Here is a 23,096-nt window from a genome sequence, read left to right as displayed (position 1 = left end):
CATTTCATGAAAAGGGATGGTGCCCATAGGCCCTATGTCCACTATAAGAACCTTTGAATGCATCAAATACTCATTTGTTAATGCATGATTAAAGCACTTTTTTCGACCATTTTTAATGATATTCTTTGGTGAGACATCTGAAATATGTTTGGTTCTATATTTTTTGGAGTGGGAGTTTGACAAAAAATTTCCATGAAACCCTTTTATATGTAGTGTACATGTATTACAGGCCTTGGGCCCCACACTCCTGCCACCTCTGCCCTCTATGTCCATGGACCCCTATATCATCACAGGTCTTCAGTGCCTTAAATTTGGAGATGGAAATTTTAATTGTGTGCCTTACAACACTGAAGTCCCACATTTGTGCCCAAGTCAATAGCCATTGGCTCTATGCCATGTGGTGCTAGATTATGGGAAGCCTCACTTAACTATTTTTTAAGACTTTTTTTGTCAAATGAAACCATTTTTTTTGCCATTAGCAGTTTAGTGTCCCTTTATAGGCATTTTTCATCAATATTGGTATTTTTTTATTGGAGATCTTTGGTGGTTTTGGGGGAGGACATTTTTTCAACCAATGGTTTTGAATTTTACGTAGGCATTTTTCTACCTTTCTTTGAGTGGTTTTCAGTGGGTGGTTTATCCCACAAAGGTTTTCTTTGGATTGTAAGAAAGCTTTAAGACCTTTTATCCCACATGAATATTTTTTCCTCACAAATTCTTTTTTAAGGCATGCTAGATATTTTTTCTAGCAAGCATGATTTTCTAGGTCTTTTTTAATGTCAACAACCATTGGACCATCAAATTTGGGCTTGTCACATGCTAACGTTAGTACTATATTAGTGTATGTGTTAGCCCTTCCAGCTCTATGTAGACTTGCCTTCAATATTTTCTAATATCTCAAGCATATGATCTCCATTTTTTCCAAACAAGATTACATCAAAAATATGGTTTTGAGGCCATTGTAATGGTATAGGTATTTTTCAATTTTGATGCTTCCTTGACGTTTTTTTCTATAAAATTTAAGAATTATATTTTGCACTTAGGGAGACATTTCTTAAGCATCTGATCTCCAATTTGAGAATTCTTTATATTGTTAGAAATTTTTTTCTGTTTTCTTTCTAGTGAACTTGTTTAGTTTTCTATATTCTACTCTAGGTAAATCTTATTCATTTTTGTTTTTTTTGCATTTAGGAAGGTATCATTATTGGGTTAGTTTAGGGGATCATTTTCATTGCTTTAGATTACTTTTCTTGGGATATATTTTTTGTTGTGTCAGTTTTGTGTCTCTTCTAGTATTTATATACATTTATTGTATCCATTTTTGCAAACACACTGAGATAAAGTGCCTCATTAATTCTATATTTTCATTTTAGTTGGTTTTTACCTTGTTTTTCCTTGTGATTCAATGAGTGTCATACGAGGAAACTCATAAAGATTATTGTATTATTATGATTCACCATATCTTATATCTTATTGTATATTCACCACTTTGATTAAGTGTCATACAAGGTTGATGTTTATCTTTGTTTTTCATGTACCTTTGCCTTGTAACTATCACTTTTGTGACATTAGCCTCATGACATGTTTGAGATTGATCACCTTAGTATACTAAATTATGTATTTATCTATGCATTTTGATCATGGTTCCTTGACATTTATTTCTATTGGCCCACTTTTCCAACTAACTATCACCTCACCCTTTTCTGCCTTTGGGGGTTCTCTTATTGATTCTTATGTTTCCTTGTTTCAATAGATTGAACTATGTATTTAGTATTTATTCCTATGTACTAGATGAATGCAATGATTGGATACCTATGCATTTTAGTGAGATGGATCATTTACCATATGGACATTTTACTTTCCATTCCTACTTTGGTTGTAGCCTTCTATGTTTGATTGATCATCTCTTCAAAATTTGGTTTTTTATAACATATATGTCTTTGAGTTTATTATTTTTCTATGTGTGCCTCCTACTCTAAGTAGTGTCATTAGAGGACACTCATGCAAATTATAGTCTTCTCTACCTGGTTATGTTCTATTTCAATGGATATTCTTCAAATCAACAAATATTTTTTGATAAAACTTTGTAGCTTTATGCTTCAATGGTGTTATTCATGATCATCCTTTTTTTCATATCTTCTAGGAAATTCTCTAGCTTTGAGGACTTTGTAGTCTTTCATTAGTTCTTTCAACATTATCTCCATCTCTTCTTAGAGTAGATTTTTTTCCATGTGATTTTCTCTATTTCTCCACTTTACAAGGATTTAGTTTTGCTTGGGTACCTAATTAGGCCTTAATTTTGGGACCTAATTTTACTTTTAGTAGTAGTTTCTAGGTTTTTAGCTACTATCTAAGTTTATCTTATGGGGGGACATTATAGTAATAACATATTTTCTTATTGTTTGTATTTTACTTAAGCTAAACTCTATGCTTGTATTAATTAATTTTTATTTTTTATTATTATCATCCAACCTATGTTAGTTACGTCTTAGGGTTTTGATCTTATTTTATAGTGATTCATCTCTCTTTGTAATTTAAACTTTTTAATTGAATAATAATCTAAATCTTTTGCACATGAATAATATCTCATCTTCCATGGATCTCTGAATCCAATCCTCCATATTTTTTCTTGTCTTTTTGTGATAGGGGTTTGCATGCAAGTGATTTTTGTGAGTTGTGGGTTGAGATTTCCTCAATTTCATGATATTATTTTATAGATGTTGATGAATTATATAATTTCTATGATAAATTCATATTAATGGTAAATGTTGAACTACTTTTTGGATTTTTTTTGGTTATGACTTTGATGATTTTGATCAATAATTCAAACTAGGAGTCAATGGATTAGGAGACCAATTTTTTTTAATTATGGTTCATATCCTTCCAATCCAAATGACATTTAATATAATTAAAGAATTATATTAATACCCTCTTAACATGAGTAAACTGCTCTCAATGAGAACTTGACAAAAATTTGTCAAGAATTATTACTATCAACTACATTTGCATAGGGCACATTATGCATATCCTAAAAATAAGTACTTTTTTAAGACAAATAATCAATGAAACCTTAGTTCCTATAGGTAAGGAAATAATAGCTCACTCAGAATTATGTGTTCCAAACCATCAAAAAATTATTGTTTATATACATTGAAACTCAATCCTATTGTTTTTAAAAAAAAAAATTAAGTATTTTTAATGTCCATTTTCATTACATCAAAATCTAAAGGAAATAACAATAGAGAGAAAGGAAATAATGCAATAAAGTTTACTTACAATCTAGTCATTCCTTTGTATGCTGACCTACATAAAAGTCTCATTGAACTGTTGTCCATTATGTTCTTCATCATGAACACTTTATAGCTTTTCAACTTTAGTCTCAAAATGTAACATTCTAGTCTCCATAATGAATTTTTTGGGCCTAACCCAAATTTCTAAAATAAAATTTAAATTTTTTTATTTGGAAGTATTTCTTGGCCATCAATATGACCTTGTACTCTTTTAACCTGCTATTTGATTTTTTTAAAAACACACATGTATAACCATTATTTCATTCTTTAAGTAATTTTACAAAATCCCAAATGTCATATATTGAATATCATCATTACCTCCAATATGTTCACCATCAAAAATTCACATACATCAAAATATTTATTTTTTGAAAAAATAGAATTTATCAAGTCATGTGAAAAAAAATAAACTATAGAACTCTAAACCATCAATTAGATTGTATCATTTCATGAATCATTTCAGGTAGTAGATTTAGAAAATCTAGTCATTTATTTATATTCTTAACCTAGGTACATATTTAAGCCACACCTAATTCACCTTTCTCCCCGCCATCATGTTCTTCAATATGTGTATTTAAGAGCATTTCAACTTAATGTGAAAATCAAGTATTTCACTCCTTCCAATGAATTGTTTATGACCAACCCAAAATCCTAAAATCTAGTCAACATTTTTATGTGGGAGTAAGTTTTGACCATCAATATAATTCTATAATTATTTATCCATCTATGTGATCTAAATTTTCTTAAACACGTGTATAACTATTCTTTCTTTCTTTGTGTAGTTTTATAAACAATAAATGTCACATTTTTATTAAGATTATCATCATCATCTACATGGCTTCCACCAAAAGTTTGTTCTCATTTTAAGTGTAGATTAAGAGGTTCTTCTCATTCATTTGTATGCTTAACCTACATAAAGGTCTCAGCTAACTCTACAATGAATTGTATGAGTCCAACCTGAATTCCCAAAATGTAATTAAATTTTTATATGAGTGTGATTCTTGATTCCTTAATCTAAATTTTCTTGAACATGCATGTATAACTAGACCTTTTTCTTTATGTAATTTTACAAAATTGGAAGTGTCATATTTAGCTAATCTTATCATATCACCTACATGTTGTCCATCTATAATTGGGGCACATCAAAAGAATTATTTAAGATGTTCTGGTCAATCATTTGTATGCTTAACCTACATAAAAGTCTTATCTAATTCATCTTTCTCCCCTCCATCATATGCTTCAAAATGTGCACTTTGTTACTTTTGAACCTTAATTTCAAAATGTAATATTCCATTGTCTACAATGAATTGTTTGGGCCCAAACCAAATTCCCAAAATCAATACTCAATAATAAAATTTGTCTAATAAATTTTATAACTTAAATTAGGTATCTCAAGCATTTAATTGAATAGAAAACAAAATTTACAACTAATTTCCAAATCTTTAATACCATCACTGATTACCTTCAGAAGGATTAATTATTCATTCACTTAAATTTATCACCTACTTCACCACAAATTTGCCTATAGTTTGATTAATGACAAACCATACAAAGGGAAGCTTTCTGCCTTCCATTGTTGTCAGTTCACCTCAAAAAAGGGTCTAGTCAAAATATGTCCTTCAATTCAAAAATTGCACATATAGTAGCATTGAAATCAGCGGCACAATCTCTTGTTTTGCTCTGAGTACTTTTCAATTTGATCATCATAATAGCTCAGAAATGTTATTACATTATGTTTGTTGGAGGACAGAAAGTACCTGCCATTTTTATGTTTGGTGACTTTTATGGAGATACAAGGAATAATGGCTATATTATTACCACAATTAAAGCTGATTTTCTTCCATATGAAAGAGATTTGAAAGATCACATTCCCACAGGAATGTTCTCTAATGGAAAGGTCATCTCTGACTACTTTGGTAACACTAACCTATATATATTTCATACCTGCGTGTTTGTTTGTAAGTCTCACTATTTAATTTGAAATTTTTAGCTATTCTAACATATAGCAAGAATTATCACTAATCTTGATATCCTATGTTACATGGCAGGTTTGGAGGTGACTGAAAGGGGTTGCTGTGGGACTGGCACCTTTGGGACTTCACTTCTATGCAATGAATTAATTCACTTTGCATGTAATGATGCTTCCAAATATCTTTTATTTTTATTTTTTTTTACTTTGTCCACCTTACTCAGAAGGCATAACAAATCATTTTTGATACATTCTTAACAAGAGATGTTCCTCAAGTTCTTTAAACTTGTTCATAGTTTTATTCTCCATTGCATTTTATATGATGCAAAAGTTCTCCATGGAAATTAGTCTTTCTGTCTTGACTTGTATACACCTCATGATTACAAAAATAAGAAAGAACATAGAAATACATAAATATTAGGTTTCTAGGGTTTTCCACAAGATTTTCAATGAAAATATAATGATTTAGTTTCTTTTATATTGAAACCTAGAATTGTTTACTACTACTATGGATTACTAGTTTGTTTTATATCAACACTTCTCAAGCATTTTCAATGAATCCTTCTTTTATCCACTTTTGACTATGTCTCACCCACTGAAGAATTTTAGATACAAAATATGCTATCTACCCATCATCTAGATCTAGAATAGCATTTTCCCAGCAATCGATCTGATAAATCAATCAACCAGTATGGTACTACACCTCTCCTCGGAGTCCAAGATGTCAACTAAGGGGCAAAGCATCACTTCATAAATGAGGTCATCACACCAAAGGCACCATGTCCCCCAAGATACCACTAACTAGCCTTTTAATGGTCTCTAAAACTCACTCACATGCAAGGAGCAAACAACAACATGGAGTGTGGAGTATATAATTACGTTGTTGGTGCAGGAGAACCTCAAATATTCAAGCCATAGTTGAAGATTATAAAGACCACAAAGATTCTCAAAACAAATCAGAAGGAAGGAATGTATAAAAAAGGTCATCAAATCAATTGGGTAGTCTTGGAACCTATAACGATGCTAAAATAAATTAGGTCTTCAAGATAGGTTTAGGTATAGAAAAGAATTTAATGCTTAATAAAACCATTGTATGGTTTTTCAAGTTCAAACATTAAATAAAAAAAAAGGTAATGGCTGGTTTAGAGGGAAGTTTAGTTTGTAATAATTTTAAAATACCAAACTCTGATGATAGTTAGTTGGAATCAATTATTTTAGGGTGTCTTATAAATTGGAAAGAGTCTCTGATGTAAAAGGGGAGAGAAAATATTGCAAGACTAGTATGTATGGACTGGTGAACAACAATATTAAAACTTAGATATTCTGCAATTCAAATTCCATATTGTGGTTCGCAAATTGATTGGTTGGCTCTACAAATGCATTAATAAGGTTTTAAAAGAAATGAAGATCTTTCCATGAGGATGAAGGCCTGATACTCATGGAAAGAGTTATTCTAACATGTATGATATATTACTAACCAAGCACGTGTAGAATTAAACAAGATAGAGATTCTACCCAAACAAGGGGTTTATTTGTTGATTGGAGACATTAAACAATGTACATGTGAAAGTGAATTCATTGTTAGTTGGGATTGGAAGTGTATGTAATCAAGTGATTGAGAAAGCCCTAGTTCAAGAGTAAGAAGTGCTAGGAGGAGTTTACCATAAAGTTCCCTTGTAAATTGTGTCATTTATTATTTTATTTTCATTATTATGAACTCTCTCCACATCAAATTGGTATCAGAGCAAGGAAAAGGTCTTGTGGAAGTGTAATTGGTCTTGCAAAGTTGGTTCTTGAATCCCTTAGTGAGCCCTTGCAGTTGAACTATCCTGGGAGGAGTAACCATATAGTAGATTCTTGTACCAAGTTGATCAAGTAGCCATGTCTAAAGGAGAAGAATAGATTCCTACAAGGTTGACAAATATGGAGTTGGCAAATATAGTGAAAGAATAAGTGGCAGATAAAAAAAAGTTAAGGGCATCATTAGAACAAAGGGACAAAGAGAATGCTGAAAAATATAGATTGATAAAGTCCATGATGGAGAGGCTTTCATCACTAGAGAAGAAAGATAAGAGCATTAGATTAGATGAAGAAGTCAGAGATGAAGAAGAGGAAGAAGAAAAGGACCCCAAGGAAGTAATAATAGCTAAGTTGGAAAAAGCCATAAGAAATGAAGATAAAAGGGTAAGGACAGACTTAGCTGTGCATGGAGGAAGGATGGATGATGAAGAACTGATAGATTGGTTCGATGCAATGGAAAATTTCTTTGAGTGTGAAGGGATAGAAGAGAAGGAAAAAGTGAAGATAGCAAAGTCCATGTTGAAGGGACATGCTTTGTTGTGGTGGGATTGCATCCAGGCAAACAGATGGAAGAATGGTAGACCCAAGATCACATCTTGGCATACTATGGTGGACAAAATGAAGGAAAAATTTTTGCCAAAGGATTATAGAGTAAAGTTGTACAAGAAAATGAGAGATTTTAGGCAAAAGGAGATGGATGTACAGAAGTACACTGAAGAATTTCACAAGCTTGATATTAGGGTGGATCATGATGAAGAGATGGAAGAAAAGATTGCAAGGTATATGGGGGGACTAAGGTTCAATATCCAGGATGAACTTAGTCTTGCTACCTCGAGGTCAATTGATGAATGTTATCAGTTAGCCTTGAGGGCTGAAGAGAAGATAAGAAGGAGACAAGAAAAGTAGAGCAGCAATAGAGGTGGATCTTCCATGAGAGGAAGAGGGGGAAGAGGTATTACTGATTTTCAAAGCAGCAAAGATAAGCATAAGGAGAAAATATTTTTAGAATCAAGAGGGGGTTATAGAGGTGGAAGAAGTGGAGGAAGAGGAAGTGGACTATTCAAAGGAAGATGCTTCACTTGTAATGAATTAGGCCATCAGTCCTTTCGGTGTCCTAAATGGCATGAAGATAAAGGGAGAGAGAGAAGAGTAAACTTGGTTGATGAAGAGCCTAGAAAGGATTAGCAGAATGAACCCATTGAACTTCTTCCAAAAGAAGGAGAGTGCTTACTGATGGGAAGAAGCAATCAAATACCAAAACATCCAGGCATATTCAGATCAAATTGTCTCATTCAAGGCAAGGTATGTAAGTTTATAATTGATTCAGGGGCAAGTAATAATATGTTATCTTATGAAGTTGTTAAGAAATTGAATTTGAAAACTTTTTCACATGCTACTCCTTATTATGCTACTTGGGTCAATGAGAATCAGAATTTGTTGGTTAAGGATCAAGTGATGGTTGAGTTTTTAGTTGGGAGTTATAGGGACAAGGTACTATGTGATGTCATGTACATGACTTGCGAGCATCTCATTTTGGGAAGATCTTGGCAATGTTCAAGGAGAGTCATGCATAATGACTATGAAATACATATGTAGTTCAACAAGGAAAGGTGAAGTATAAGTTGCATCCATTGGTGAGGAGTCATAAGGAAACTATATTGATGTGTTTTGGTAGAGATATTCTTGTGCAAGTTCAGGGTACTCCACATTATGATACTGGCTGGAAGAAATGCTAGGCTAAGAGGCAGGACAATCTAGGGGTGGCAGGGTTGGTAGAACAACCTTTTGTTTTGGTTGGAGCAATGAAGTGTCCTCTAAGAGGGAAGATAGATGAAGGTGATATGATGACAGAGTAGAGACAAATAAAGACTTTCTAGCAGTCTAATGTGCAGCAGCAATACTATCAAGCAAGAGGATAGTCAAACCCAAATATTTATGTATTTAAATCTTGGTGTGTGACTGCAGGAACCAGGATGAAGGAGAAAATCACTTTGAGGAATAATTCCACCCCTCAATAGCAGTAGATGGGAGCAAGGAACAATGGATCACAAGTCAACTCTTGGGGCAAGAGTTCCTTTTATGATGGGGAGTATGGTGCAGGAGCACCTCAAATATTCAAGCCATAGTTGAAGATTATAAAGACCGCAAAGGTCCTCAAAAAAAATAAGAAGGAAGGAATGTATAAACAAGGTCATCAAATCAATTGGGCAGTCTTGGAACCTATAATGATGCTAAAATAATATTAGGTCTTCAAGATAGGTTTAGGTATAGAAAAGAGTTTAATGCTTAATAAAACCATTGTATGGTTTTTCAAGTTCAAACATTGAATAAAAAAAAAGATAATGGCTAGTTTAGAGGGAAGTTTAGTATGTAATAATTTTAAAATACCCATCTCAATGATGATAGTTGGTTGGAATCAATTATTTTAGGGTTTCTTATAAATTTGAAAGAGTCTCTGATGTAAAAGGGGAGAGAAAATATTGCAAGACTGGTATGTATGGACTGGTGAACAACAATATTAAAATTTAGATATTCTGCAATTCAAATTCCATATTGTGGTTCGCAAATTGATTGGTTGGCTCTAAAAATGCATTAATAAGGTTTTAAAGGAAATGAAGATCTTTCCATGAGGATGAAGGCCTGATACTCATGGAAAGTGTTATTCTAACATGTATGATATATTACTAAACAAGCACATGCAGAATTAAACAAGATAGAGATTCTACCCAAACAAGGGGTTTATTTGCTGATTGGAGACATTAAACAATGTACATGTGAAGTTGAATTCATTGTTAGTTGGGATTGGAAGTGTGTTTAATCAAGTGATTGAGAAAGCCCTAGTTCAAGAGTAAGAAGTGCTAGGAGGAGTCTACCATAAAGTTCCCTTGTAAATTGTGTCATTTATTATTTTATTTTCATTATTGTGAACTCTCTCCACATCAAATGGAGATGTTGACAAAAATGATCAAGACGAAATGGACATAGTCCAAGGATTACAGGCTAAAGAGAAGACTATTAATGATAAGGATGAAGTATCTGTTGATCATTGTGATGCTCTAGAGATATATAAATAGGAAGAAGATTAGATTGTATATCAAGTTGATTGGTTTTTTTTTGCAGGTGATATGCAGCTGGAAAATGTATTTTTTCCAAGATGCAATGAAGATACCATGAAGGATATTCATTATACAGGTTGGAATCAGCATGTTATGGTGAGCGACATCAATTCGATCATTCTTATGGTGACATTATTACCTCCATGCAATTGGAAAACCCAAAAGAAAAACATAACAATTCAATGGGACTTCAATTTTTCTGTCCCTGGGAGTATGATGCAAGGGCATTACAAGATTCAAGACCTTTTAGATATTTGAGATCATACATGCATTATAAGTGTTTTTTTTTATAAGACGAATGCAATCGATTGAGTAAGAGTGTTTATTATGGTTGAGATAGATGATAGTATTTTGATTTAATATATGTTTGGTATTATCATGAAGTTGATATTATTGTAGTGTCTTTTATAGTTTTGAAACTTACTCTAATCGGTATTGTAAAACCATTAGAGGAAGTAGATTAAGTTGGGAAAGGGGAGTTAAAAGTTATTTTTAAATTTAGTTGTTGGGTTGTCTTGTTTTGAAGATCTTTATATTCAAGAACCCGAGAGTAGTAGTGGGATAGTGGAGAGTCCAAGTAGAATGGAGGGGAAAGATCAATGTAGTCAATGTAATACAAAGAATGAATAAATAACATTTTGTATCTACATTTGATTTTCTCTTTGACTATTTGGATTTAAGAATATTATGTATTGTAATGGAAGCCTTTGTAATTTGCTATCGGTTTTGAAGATCTATATTTGTGATTGGATTCATTAACCTTCCACTGTGCTCTCCACATCAGCTGTGTTTCCCATTTGTATTATTTTATTATTTATCTAATTAAATGGTTATCAATGAAAATTTCTAGTTTACAAAACCCATTAATTATGGATTCTTATCACGTGAAAAGATGAAATAATAATAATACATAAATTTGGAGTCCACATAAATTTATTTGAATCCATATAATTCTAGTTTTAGTTTAAACATAAAAATAGATCAATAATTCATAGACCCTAAATATTAGTAATATAAAGTATTCTAATCAATCCTTTTAAATTTTCATTCATGACGTCGCGTAAATATGAATAAAATCAATAGTTGCTACATAATTAAATACATATAGTAGCACAACTACTATATAGTGTATACCATTGTAATAGTTATTTTAATACTAGAATTTGCATATGCATGCCTTTTCCCCTTATTTATTTAGCTTACCTTACTAAAGTGTTTTAAATAAAACACCTAGCCTATAATTGTAACTTAGTTCATCCTAATTTCATCTTCCAATCTCATTACCATATATTTCCAATTAAAGTTTTTATATTGATTATTTTCCAACGTGGATTAGCTTCACAACTATAGACTTGTCTAAAGTCACTTTTGTTGTCGCCAATTTGGTTTCCAACTCCTAAGATTAAAATTATATTCATAGATTGTTAACCATTCCAAGTGTCCTTGTGATGTAAGAGGATCTAGTGATATAAGGGAAATCTTGCATCATTCAATAAAACAATTATATTTTTCTTATGATTTATAGGTTGCTAAATATTTAATTTTGAGCCCTTGATGATACTTACAAGGTGTAGGAAAGTCAAATTTTGAAATGGCAAAAAAAGGTCATGTTGATGTTTTTACAACTACAAGTTCCAACAACAAATACCAGGATGTAGAAGATAAATAAAAGCCTAAGGATTAGCTAGTTCCCATATTCAGTATAAATTATTTTTAGATATTCAGTATAAATTATTTTTAGATCTGGACCAACTTTGACAAAGAACACAAGCGCTTTCTACTCTTTAGGGTCTGCAAGGCCAAGGCTGGTGCACCTAAGGATTAATTGGCTTCTTCACTAATATTCTTTCACAAATTAATCCCTTATAGCAAATAAATGGTTAATAATCTTCTTGATTTTGTAATCAACTTTTGTGTTACAACAACCAACTATGAGCTCCAAGAAAGCTATTACAATAGGGGAATGACCAACAATGTAGTTCTCATTACAAAAATTAAACAATTTATTTTAAAATGTGTATTGTGCAACCAATATGATAGTATCAATTTTCATATGAATTAATGACCAGTACCATATGCATTGTTATATAGAGTCATACCAGTAACCCTTGACCTATTTAATTGACTTGCACTTTAAACTTATTAGTTCTTAACCTTGAATTCCATTCTTATGATATCCCTCCCATGTACCTAGAAACCCTACCAATTCATGGAAGCATTTACTTAATTCATTAAATTAAAAGAAATAATGAAAAGATATACAACTCATCCAAGCTGCATTAAATTCAAAGAACTTTTCTTATTTCAATCTTAAAATAACAAATACATGAAAATGGAGACAAAACTTAGAGATACAGATATGCAGAACTTCCTTTTGTATTAATTTTCCTTGAAAACCATACATTAATGACATAAATATCATAATATAACTCAAAATATGACAAAATATGACATTGAAGATTCATTTTATTCTTAGATTTGCAAACATGAAACAACATACAATTGACACCAAACTTTGGACCAACTGCAATTAGCATAAACACTAAAAATTCTATAGGACTCAGACCCTCACTCTGCATCTTGGAAATCCTTTTATAAGAAGGATTGCAAAAAGCTTCAAATGGGAGGACACATGTCAAAAAATGATTTGAAATCAAATACAAATATATTATTATATTGAACTACTTTATAAAATATTCTCTGCATTTGATCAAAATTGGGGAAATAGTTGCAAAATCGGCATGTGGCACTTTTCTCGGGTGCCTTTCACATAAAAATGCTTTTTCTAAATAACAACGTATCACTTTCTTTTCTTCATTCTGTCTCTTCTGCCTTTAATAATATCTTTAAACTACCTAGTCACTGTCTCTAGATTGTAGGGCCTACATCTGTGCTATAACCTCCCAAATAGCTATATCAGTGTCCACATCAAGCTAGGTAGCATCTCTAATACCATTTAGTTCCTCAAGGAACTTATTCCACTTAGCATCTATTATAGCTTTTACCTCTACAGTTATCTGACCCATCTCGGTCTCCAGTTTATACAACATATCAATTAAATCATAGACTACCACTATATCAACCTCACCATTGCAATAGGCCATGAATCTAGAGCTATTAAAAATGTAATCAAAGGATGATAATCATTATAGCCATTCCTTGACTCCACCATCATTATCCAAAATGTTGGGTACAAAATTAGGTGTTCGTATGTCAATTATTTTCATCTTATTTTGAATTAATTGCAACTTTCCCACAAAGAAATCATTCAACTCTTTTACCTTGTGAATTAGCTTTTTGACAAAAATAAATTTCCCCTTTGGTAAGTCCTTCTTCTAGGGAAGCATGTGCACAAGGATCTCAAAGAATTTGGTGTAGGAGAGCCATATAGTAAATAAAGGAGATAACTGAGCAGTTGCCTCAAAACATTTATATTATGCCCCTTGCAAAGCAAGAAAGTTGATATGCACATTCTAAGAAACCAACTTTAAGGGGTTGACCATATGAATCAACAAGTTCTTGGTTATTTTGATTTCTATCTCCTTGTTGGACTCCAACTCTTCTTCATCCATTGTCATGGCCTGACTTGTCATGTCCTTTGTCTGAAGTGCATGACCCTCTTTCTATATGCCCTTGTCTTCAATTTTCAGTAATGGATCTAGCAATGTTCTTCAAAACCACTATCTCATTCTCTAATTGAATATTTTTTCACTCTAGCACATAAATTTTCTTCATTTCTTCCTCATAATGTGTCTTGGTTTTTATGTACCTCTTATAGGCTTCTTCAAGCTACTCTTCAAGAACATCAATTTTTTTCTTCCCTAACAATGATATTGAAGTTTGCAACCAATAAATCTGGCTACTTGAGGTGGAATGGACATTCCAAAATATCACATTTCCCCTAGGGGATCAATCCCTAATCTCTATGAGGGTTGGGTTCTAGTTTTCAGGAGCTAAACTCCATATGGGGCATCAATGTTGTACCCAAACCCTCTCAACTACCCCTATTGATTCTCATCTTCAAATGAGATTGTCCTCTCTTTTCTCCTCATTTGATCTAGAAGGAATGAGGAATTGATATCCTATCCTACGAATACAATCATTCCACTCCTCTGCATCAGATCTCTGGCCTCTTCCACACTGAGGGTTTCACTAGCAGGATCATACTCTTGTAGATTTTGTACCATCTCAACAACTACCTCATCAGATTCAGCTAGTTTCATCTATAATGACAATTCATTTTTCTTTAATTTGAACAAAAAAAAATTCAATTCTTTTGTCTTGATGAAATTTTCATCACTCATGAATACAATATCCTCAATGATTCTATGATCAATCATTTGAGCCTGAAGCTCCAACTTTTTGGCCCTTTGTTCATCCTTAGTGGCTTGGGCTATCAAGTAGCTTCTCCATGCATTATCAAAGTACTAAGTGCTCCTTGTTTAAATTTATAGGGCCATTTCTTTAGCCTTTTGTAGAATCTCTACCATATTTTTCTCTTTCTCTCTTTCGGTAAGCCCACTCTGAGCTCTCTGGTTGATCTTCATCATCATTGACCACCACAATAATTTCCTACTCAATAGAGTCATGATCTACTCTATTTCTAATTTCTTTAGGAACCTAGGCCACTATCTCATCAAATTTATAAATGCATTTATTAAATTTGGAACAATAGTCCACTTTATGGTAGAATCCTTTAGAAGATGGATCAACCCTTTTCATCTCTATTTCAAAACTTACTACATCACTTAATTTTGTCATTCTCTCTCTACACACATTCTCATTAAGGAAATTAGCAATTGCATCTTCCTCCATAAACCCTTGATTGGGGCTAGAGTGAATCATCTCATATATTTCAAGGCATTCCTAACCACACTATATAGGTCACAAGTTCTTGTAGGACTAGTTGGCAATTTATAACTTCTCAGGAAGGCATCGGTTTCCTCTATTGCATTCTTCCCAATCTCAAAATCTCCTACTTTGGTGCATCTACACAAGAATGTGCCTCTTTTGACAGTCTGGCCTAAATATTCTCTATTTAATGAAATGAATTTCCAAAAGATCTCTACAATTCCTATTCTTTCTGGAACATATTTAGGGAGGAAATGGGGTGGTTGAGGGCATCCCTAAACCCTAATGACTATATAATCTTAAAATAGAAATACACTTCTCTAGTCATGCCCTATTTTCTTTCCCTCATCATAACATAGATTGGGCTTAACCAATTTCCTAACACTCCTAGGTATTCTTTCTACTATAGCCCCTAACAAGTTCATAATAGGGTATACAAAAACATTATAGAAAGAAATAGTATTAGAATAAGGGTAAAATTGTTAGAATTCTTTAGAATAACTCAGGGGGGGGGGGGGGGGGGGGGTGAATCAGTTATTCAAGGTCCAAATGCCCTAATAATACTTTTTCTACACTTTTAATAAATCCATACACTTTTCATTCATCCAAAATTAAATCAACCATATTAGTAAGTTATAATAAATCAATATGCAGAAATAAAGCACTCAAGATCAACACATGACACAATGATTTACATGGAAACCCAATTTGGAAAAAATCACCAGTAACATGCTACTTGATTCTCACTCTTCTAAAGTGATTCCATGTTAAAAGCTTGCCCTATTAAAGGCTTACAACACACTGTTAAATGTGACCTTGTTAGAGGATTTCACCAAACTGTTAGGAATGGGCCTGGTTAAAGGACTTCAAAACATTCACTTGGAATGTCACCCTGTTAAAGGATTTATCCCATGGCTATCAAACCAACCTAAGTCCAAAGGATTTAAACTAACTGTTACAATTGCTAGAAAGTAACATTAATAGCCTTTTGATCTGATATAACTTACAACATACTTCTCAGATTTTAGATCACACTTTCAGTTCAATCCTTATGCTTGGCTTAATCACTTCAGCTTTGATTGCTTGTCTTCTTATCAAGCTTTGTCTCCTTGATTCTTCTTACACATCATGCCAATGCATCCATATATGGGGTCTTCTTATTGAAACAGAGTAACTATGCTCTCTCTCCTCCTTAGCACCTCCTTCAGCATTTTATGCTTTCATGCTTGGCCGCCTCTCTCTCTTTTTTTATGAACTTATGACTCCTTAAATAAAAATCTGATTTTGCCTTTGCCGCTCAATTCTCCTTCTCCAATTTTAGGGTTTCAAAATGGATTAGGTAGGATACAATGTATCTACCTCATATCTTTTTCTCATCTAGAAACTTTGTCAGTTGTATCCTTAAAAACATTTTACATGGTGTTCTGTACCACCAGCTCATCATTCTTATCTTCCATTTAATTCACAAACTTCTAGATAACAACCTTGTCAGCTTAGATCTGGCGAATCTTTGATTTTCAAAATAATGCAACAACTCAGCATTATTGTTTTTATTTGTGCTCAACATCTTTCTGTTACTTGACACTATTGGTTTTACTGGTGCTTGGCATCTCTGTGTTACTCAGCACCTATATCTGCTTGGTACTTGTATCACTCAGCACTTGATATCACTCAGCATCTGAAGTTTACTTGGAACTTGATATCATTCGGCATCTGAAGTTTACTCAGCACTTGATATCACTCAGCATCTAAATTTTACTCGGCACTTGATATCATTCAGCATCTCAAGTTTATTCAACACTTGATATCACTCAGCATCTGAAGTTTACTCAGCACTTGATATTGATCTTGCTCGGCTTCAACTAGGAATCTGCTCGACTCCTACTAGCTTGCTTGGCTCCTTCTCTCTAATGAACTTTAATTAGGTTTTATAGATGCCTTATCTAAAACCTTACATCTTTGATATGTTTCTATGTGCCCATTCTCTATGTCTTATAGTATGTCATCAACACACTTATTTCATCAATGGCTTGACTGATCCTTGTACTTCATTACAACATCATAACTTCAACCTTTCTCTTGGTGTACTAGTTACATCTTATTGATTTCCTCCTCCTTGTCAATCAACTAATTGATAGTATTTGGATCGCTAAAGCAATTGCCATTCCTGCAAGTAGCAAGTTTAACATCAATGACAAAACAATGATTGAGAACATTCTTTACAATTTCCATATATCATTCCAACAACTTTCCTCATGATCTTTTCAATCATTTCCAACACTCTCCCTCTTTTGCATTGATGGCAAACCAAACTAATCAATTGATCAACTTAGTTACCACCAAGATTGTATATGTGATCTGCTACTTTTCTTTGTTGGCTTCATCTTTACTAGCTGATCTCATATATCTCCCTCTTTCATATATATTTCCCTCTTTCTTTGTATTGATCAGGTTTCACATTTCTCCCTCTTTGACATAAATGCCAAAGATGTAGCATCTTTATTATGCAAAATATGAGCTTTGGCTTCTTGTTGTTTTCTCCCTCTGTCACCATGCTTGTGACTGATTTGGGGTTTCTGCTCCTGTTGTTATCCTTTGCATCATTCTTCTGATATTTCAATGATTCATTGCTAGTGATGCAAGGCAGCTTCCTTGCTGCTTTAAACTACTTGAGTTAGGGGTATTACCCCCAACTTGCTTCTAAGATATTCATAAGCATCCTTTGGCAATGGTTTGGTGAAGATATATGCAGTTTGTTCCTTTGTGTGAATGTATTCCAACTTCACTTATTTGTCTTCTACTAGTTCTCTAACATAATGATACTTGATTGCGATGTGCTTGGTTTTTGCATGCATTACTAGATTTTTGAATATGTTTATAGCACTTGTGTTATCACAATACAATATCACAGGTTTTGTTACCTCTTCTTTCATTCCTTCCAATAGATGTGTGAGCCACACAATGTTTGTGCAATTGACTGCTACTACCACATATTCTGACTCTGTAGTGGACTGAGATGTGCATGTTTATTTCTTGCTAGTCCAGGTAACTAGCCTTTTGCCTATAAATAATGCACCTCCACTTGTGTTTTTTCTATCATCAATGTTGCCTCCCCAATCTGCATCTGTATATGCATTGAGCTCAAATTTTCCATTCTTTTTGTAGTATAGACCAAAGTTATCAGTTCCTTTAAGATATCTCATTACCCTTTTTACTGCTATGAGATGATTTTCTTTAGGATTAGTAGAGAATCTAGCCACTATTCCAACTGCTAATGCTATGTTTGGTCTACTATGTACAATATATTGTAATTTTTCAATCATGGATCTGTACATTGTTTGATTGACTTCAGCTGATTCATTATTTTTGGACAGCTTATTTCCTATGCCATTGGTGCGTTGACTGGTTTGGACTCCTCTAATATAAATGTTTTAAGAATCTCTTTGATGTACTTTGATTGTGCCACAAATATACCATGTTTGAGTTGATGTACTTTCAATCCAATAAAGAATTTGATTTCTCCAAACATAGACATCTCAAATTCATGTTTCATTTTGTTAGCAAAGCCTTTGCAAAGCACTTCCTTTCCACCAAACACTATGTCATCCACAAAGATTTTAGATACAATCATTTCTTTACCTTCTTCTACTTTGATGTACATGTTGTTGTTATCATCAGTTCTTTCAAATCCTATTTGTATTAGATACTTGTGAAGTCTCTCATACCATTCTCTAGGTGCTTGTTTCAAACCATAGAGTGCTTTATGTAGCTTACAAACCATATCCATATTGTTTTCATCAACAAATCCTTCTGATTGTTCAATGTAGACTTCTTCTTCTAATATGCCATTTAAAAAAGAAAATTTTACATCCATCTGATAGACTTTAAAATCTTTATATGCAGCATATGCAAGTAAAGTTCTTACTCCTTCCATTCTAGCAACAGGGGCAAATTTTTCCCCATAGTCTATTCCTTCTTCTTGAGCATAACCCTTGAATACAAGTCTAGCTTTGTTTCTGGTAATCTCACCATTTTCATCTAGCTCATTTCTGAATACCCACTTGGTGCCAATCACATTCTTGTCCACTGGTCTGGGAACCAAACTCCTGGTTTTGTTCTTCTTTATTTGATCAATCTCTTCTTCCATAGCTTTGTACCAGTCATCATCTTGTAATGCACCATATACTATCTTAGGTCCAGATTTTTTGATTAGACATGATTCATGTCTTAGTCTATTCCTTGTCATTGGTCTTGCATCTTTGTCACCAATTATCTGTTCAGCAGGGTGATGTCTTTTTATATATTTGGATAATCTTGGTTCTGTCCTTGTTTCCATGTTTGATATTTCTGATTCAGGGTCACTATGTACTGAGTTTTCAAGTTGTTCTACATCTCTTTCATATGTACTTATTTTAGAATTAGATTGTGCATTTTCTTCATTTTGCAACTCGACTTCTGAATGCAACTCGGCATTCACTGGTTGTGAGTTGGCTGAAACTGAAACTTGTTGTTGAGTTTCAATTTGACTGACGTCATCCTCATTAGTCATTCCTTCATAAGAATACACAAAGATTCTATATTCATCCATTCTTTTTGGTTCTTTAGCTTGGACTTCTGTATGTTCATCAAAGTTTACATTTGCACTCTCTACAATTTTATTAGTGTTAGTATTCAAACACTTGTATGCCTTACTTCTAGTAGAATAACCAAAGAATATGCCTTCATCACTTTTTGCATCAAAATTTCCATTTCTAGCATCTTTAAGGATGAAACATTTGCAACCAAATACTTTGAAATGTTTTACATTGGGTGAGTGACCATACCATAATTCAAAAGGTGTTGTATTTGTACCTTTCTTGACTTGTACTCGGTTCAGTTTATGAACAGCTACACTTATAGCTTCTCTCTAGTATTTTAGAGCAACAGTCTTTTCCATCATTAATGTTCTAGCATAGTCAATCACAGATTTATTTCTTCTTTCAGCAATTCCATTCTGTGGGGGAGTTCTAGGAGCTGATGTTTGTCTTTTGATTCCTTTATCATTACAAAATATCTCGAATTCATTTCATGTGAATTCACCACCTCTATCTGATCTTAGGCATTTCAAGCTTTTTCCTGTTTCCTTTTCAACTCTAGCCACATACCACTTAAACATTTTAAAGGCATCAAATTTTTGTTTTAATAACATAACAGTCATCATCTTGGAATAGTCATCAACAAACAACATTATGTATTCATCTCCTCTATAGCTTTGTACTTCCATTGGACCACATAAGTCAGTATGAACTAGTTCAAGTACTTCTTTGGATGTATAGTTTTTCCTTTTGAAACTTGACTTTATCATCTTTCCTAGCTGACATTGTTTGCACATGATATTAATAGGCTCCTTCAATTTTGGTAAACCTCTAACTTTCTTCATTTTACTGATCTTGACTAGATTGTCAAAGTTGACATGACATAATCTTCTATGCCACAACCATTCATCATCAAATTTTGCAATAAAACAAGAAACATCATCCATATCAAGGTAAAACATATTACTCCTTGTTTGATCTCCTTTTCCTATCAGTTTACCATCAGTATCATAGATTTTTTGCAGTTTTGTTTCCAAATTCTGCTTTGCATCCTATATTGCCTAACTATGAGACACTCAACAAATTGTAGTTTAATCCTTCAACATAGTATGCATCATTACATGAAATTTGTTCTGTGAGCTTAATGGAACCTTTTCCTTTGATTTGACATGGAGCATCATTACCAAATCTAACACTATTTCCATCATATTGAGTAAAGTTAACAAACTTACTTTTGTCTCCTGTCATGTGATGTGAGCATCCACTATCTATGATCCACCTGTCATTCTTGTTCATACATGTTACCAATGATGTGGAATCTTCTTCATCAGATTGATCCTTCATGGCTACATAAAAAACTTCATCATCATTGTCATCATAATTTTCTTCAACAATATAACACTTCTGACCTTTTTCTTTGTAATCTCTTTTGTCATCATCTCTTCTGAATTTGTTTTTGTTGCCTTCCTTTTAATCTTTTTTCTATGGACACCTGGCAGCAATATGACCAACTTCATTTCAATTGAAACAAATGATAGGCATCTTAGCTTTGAATTTACCTTTACCTCTATGAAATCTTCTAGCAAGCAATGCTTCCAATTGTTCCACATCTTCCTTATTAGTGCTACTGTCACTGGATACATACTTCATTTTTCTTCCTTTCTTTGATTTCACCTATTCAGCATCTTTTAGTGATAACTTGGCCTTAAAGGAAGATTTAGCATTCTCTAGTCTGTAGTTGTCAAAATTAGATAACTCAAATGTAGTGAGTCTACCTATTATACCTTCAAAACTTAGATTGTTTTTTGGTATACATCTTAGTTCTTGTATTGCCGATACTCTAATAGCATAGATAGGGAGCAAGGTTCTTAAGAACTTACTACTAACAGTATCTTCATCTAGTTGACCACTTAAGCATCTTATTTCACTTACCACTTCTTTTATTCTTGCGCCATACTGAGCAGCATTCTCATTTTCCTCCATTTTCATATCATCAAACTTTCCTCTAAGACTTTCTCTTTTTGCTCTTTGTACATTCTAATCTCCTCCATAGATGTCTGATAGGGCTTTCCACATTTTGAATACAGTGTCACATCCTTTGATAGCATCAAATTCAACATAGTTGAGTGAAGAGGCAATCTCTAGCATTGTCTAATTGTGTTCCTGCTTGTTTTTCATGTCTTCTGCAGTAAGAGTACCAGTTGGATCTACATGTTTAGTGACAATTGAATTTTGGGCATAATCTCCTATGGATCCAAGATGTAGCTTCATCAAACTTTTCCATGCAACAAAGTTGTCTTTATTGAGCTTGGGAACTTCTCTCTTAGGCATTTTGATCTTTTCTACTTATAGTTCCTTTAAACTGAATCAGCAGTAAAGCTCTGATACCAATTGTTAGAATTCTTTAGAATAACTGGGGGGGAGGGGGGGGGGGGGTGAATCAGTTATTCAAGGTCCAAATGCCCTAATAATACTTTTTCTACACTTTTAATAAATCCATACACTTTTCATTCATCCAAACTTAAATCAACCATATTAGTAAGTTACAGTAAATCAATATGCAGAAATAAAGCATTCAAGATTAACACATGACACAATGATTTACATGGAAACCCAATTTGGGAAAAACCACCAGTAACATGCTACTTGATTCTCACTCTTCTAAAGTGATGCCTTGTTAAAAGCCTACCCTGTTAAAGGCTTACAACACACTGTTAAATGTGACCTTGTTAGAGGATTTCACCAAACTGTTAGGAATGGGTCTGGTTAAAGGACTTTAGAACAGTCACTTGGAATGTCACCTTGTTAAAGGATTTATCTCATGGCTATCAAACCAACCTAAGTCCATAGGATTTAAAATAACTATTACAATTGCTAGAAAGTAATGATAATGGCCTTTTGATCTGATATAACTTACAACATACTTTGCAGATTTTAGATCACACTTTTAGTTTAATCCTTATGCTTGGCTTCAATCACTTCAGCTTTTATTGCTTGTCTTCTTATGAAGCTTCATCTCCTTGAGTCTTCTTACTCATCATGCCAATGCATCCATATCTGGGGTCTTCTTATTGAAACAGAGTAACTATGCTCTCTCTCCTCCTTAGCACCTCCTTCAGCATTTTATGCTTTCATGCTTGACCGCCTCTCTCTATTTTTTTATGAACTTATGACTCCTTAAATAGAAATCTGATTTTGCATTTGCCGCTCAATTCTACTTCTCCAATTTTAGGGTTTCAGAGTGGATTAGGTCAGATATAATGTATCTACCTCATATCTTTTTCTCATCTAGAAACTTTGTTAGTTGTATCCTTAAAAATATTTTACATGGTGTTCTGTGCCACCAGCTCATCATTCATATCTTCCATTTAATTCACAAACTTCTAGATAACAACTTTGTCAGCTTAGATCTGGCAAATCTTCAATTTTCAAAATAATGTAGCAACTCGACATTATTGTTTTTACTGGTGCTCGGCATCTCTGTGTTACTCGACAC

General features: G+C 33.3%; 1 pseudogene; it reads left to right on the top strand.

Moving 5' to 3' along the window:
- Positions 1-7,296: 7,296 nt before the first annotated feature.
- Positions 7,297-23,096, top strand: part of LOC149580177 (monocopper oxidase-like protein SKU5) — a 186,485-nt pseudogene continuing 170,685 nt past the window's right edge.

The sequence above is a fragment of the Cupressus sempervirens genome, chromosome 1 (assembly GCF_028749045.1).
Source record: "Cupressus sempervirens isolate cs-2001-9-10 chromosome 1, ASM2874904v1, whole genome shotgun sequence".
NCBI classification, from domain to species: domain Eukaryota; kingdom Viridiplantae; phylum Streptophyta; class Pinopsida; order Cupressales; family Cupressaceae; genus Cupressus; species Cupressus sempervirens.
The sequence above is the reverse complement of the archived record's forward strand: the minus strand, read 5'-3'. Positions and strand labels throughout refer to the sequence as shown.